Consider the following 2,919-nt stretch of genomic DNA (forward strand, 5'->3'; position numbering starts at 1 on the left):
GAAATGATTATTTGGGGATAAAGCAGGGATTTAAACTGACCAGGGGTCAGCCAGACTGCATCTCTTTTCGTCTTTTGAAGTTTGCTGCGGCAAGGGGTTGATTAGTGCAGCACAATTGTCTTGAGACAGGGCGGTCAGCATTGTGCGGCTCCTGGCTTTAATCGGAAGCCTCCCTTCCTCCCGCAGATCTGTAATAATTCCAGGTGGCAGTATGGTTTTGCACATGGCAATGTCCGTGTGGTGTGGACATTGCCCGTGGAGAGCACAGAGCAGCAAGCCCCAGGAGGGAGATATTTCCCGAGTTCTCCACACACCGGGATGTTTGAGAGAAGAGCAAGTCTTGGTTTTATGACAGTGAGACGAACACAGAGAGAAAAGGAGAAGAGGAACAAGTGGCTCTCAGATACTGATGAGTTATAAAGAGAAGATCCTGAAGGAATTCACTGTGGGTCAGGCGCTCCCACACTTGGCGTCTGATGGCTGTTCTCCTTAAAGGAATACCTGGAGATCCTCCCTCAGGATTGCTGTCCCAAGAGAGTGGAGGCTTTTCTCCTGAAGCTCCTTTTCAAAGGTGCAGGTGCCTTCTGTGCTTTCTGCTCTCATCTGGAGGAATTCTGCCCTTACCTACTCACCTGCTTTTTTCTTTATTACAAAGGTAAGGACATAGTTTGCTCTAAAAAGTAGTAAGCTTAATTATGATCTAACCAAAATATCAGGTACCCAGCCACTTTATGTAATCATGAGTTTCAACCCTGCATTGATTTTTACTTTCATAAAAATGTCCAATGCTTCTCTCTAAAATCTCGTGATATAGAAGTAAGCATCTGTGATGCCCAATAAAACCGTGCACAGCTCCTGACACAACCTGAGGGATGATTTCTAATCATCTAGTAGAAATATTTATATCTTTCTTGTTTTAATGAGATTTTTAAGTGCAAGACATAAAATATTAATAGGTTAAGGAAGCTAGACTTAGCTTTCATTCTGCACGTAGAGGCACAAAAATGATCATCGTTCTTCAAAACGCAAGAGTTGACGTATGATCTACCAACTCCATTCTTAGTTATAAACTCAAGATAAATGAAAATGTGTCCATGAAAAACTGGTCTAAGAAGGTTCATAGCAGCATTATTCATAATAGCCAAAAAGTAGAAACAACCCAATTGCCCATCAACCAGACGGATAAACAAAATGCGGTCTCTCTGCACAACAGAATATTATTTTATGGTAAAAAATGAATTACTGATTCATGCTACAACACAGATGAACCTTTAAAACTTTATGCTAAGAGAAAGAAGCCCATCACAAAACGTACATCTGTAGGTTTCCGTTCCTATGAAATGTCCATAATAGGAAAATCCACAGAGACAAAGTAGATTAGTGGTTGCCAGGACCAGAAGTAGTGGGGGAATGGGAAGTGACTACTGACAGATACATACTTCTTTTTGAGATAATGAAAATGTTCTGAGATTAGATTATGATGTTTGCACACATCTGTGAATATGCTGAAAACTACTCAACTATATATAAATATTTAAATATTAAAAAATTGGCATGGGGCAGGGTGCGATGGCTCATGCCTATAATCCCAGCACTTTGGGAGGCCGAGGCGGGTGGATCATTTGAGGTCAGGAGTTTGAGACCAGCTTGACTAACATGGTGAAACCCTGTCTCTGCTAAAAATACAAAAAAATTAGCTGGGCGTAGTGGCACATGCCTATAGTCCCAGCTACCCGAGTGGCTGAGGCAGTAGAATGGCTTGAGCCTGGGAGGTGGAGGTTGCAGTTAGCCAAGATGGTGCCACTGCACTCCAGCCTGGGCAACAGAGTGAGACTCTGTTTCAAAAAAAAAAAAAAAATTGGCATGGAAGTCTTCTCAACTGTTTCTCTTCTCCCAGCCTTCCAAAGAGAGATCTATAATTGCCTGTTCTAATTTCCCAACCTCCTTCCTTCTCAAGAGAAAGGATTCTTTCTTGCTAGGAGAGGGTTTGGGTTGGCCATCGTCATAAAGAAATGAAGAGTGGGGGAGGGAAAGAAGAGTGCGAGAGAGAAAAGGTGAACAGGGCTGGTCAGAAGAGAAGAGTTTGGGGAAGGTAACTGCAGCGGATGTTCTGGGAAAGTCGCAGGAGTAATGGGGACAGATGCAAGAACAGGGGATTCCTGTTTTGTGATACCATGGCCTGTGTGCATGTGGACCTATTCAGGTTTTAGAGAATTGCAAGAAAAGGATTTGAACTATTTTGAAGTAGCATTTTGTTGCTGGTCTTCATTTGCCTACATTTCTCCAAGACAGAACCATAAGGGCCCAGGCTTATATTTTAAGCTTTTGTAATACAGTTAAGCTTTTATATTTTACAATATATTGAAATCATATATTTTAAGGTTTGTCTCTGGAAAAATTGCCCTTGGCAAATTATGGATTAATTATAAACCCTTCCATTCCACAGCCCCCATAACATTGAATAAAATGATCAATCCCCTGAAAAAGTCAAGTTGGTGAAAATGAATATTTATGAATGGCTTCTTATGTTACTTTAGGCTGTCATGTAATACAATCTTTTTCTGAGAAGTATTTATTCATCCATGTAGCTGAATGAAAGCTACATGTTTTTGCAACTTCCATGAGAATCTAAAACGACTTAAAAGTTGTAATTATAAAAAAGATACAGCAATTATATTATCAGAGTTTAACTGGAGAGATCGGTTTTGAGATTTTTTTTTTTTTTAATAAAATTCTAGGCTGGGCGTGGTGCTCACGCCTGTAATCCCAACACTCTGGGAGGCTGAGGTGGGCAGATCACCTGAGGTCAGGAGTTTGAGACCAGCCTGGCAAACATGGTGAAACCCCATCTCTATTAAAAATACAAAAATTAGCCAGGCATGGTGGCAGGCACCTGTAATCCCAGCTACTCGAGAGGCT

Source organism: Symphalangus syndactylus, chromosome 5 (genome assembly GCF_028878055.3).
Source record: "Symphalangus syndactylus isolate Jambi chromosome 5, NHGRI_mSymSyn1-v2.1_pri, whole genome shotgun sequence".
Lineage (NCBI taxonomy): Eukaryota > Metazoa > Chordata > Mammalia > Primates > Hylobatidae > Symphalangus > Symphalangus syndactylus.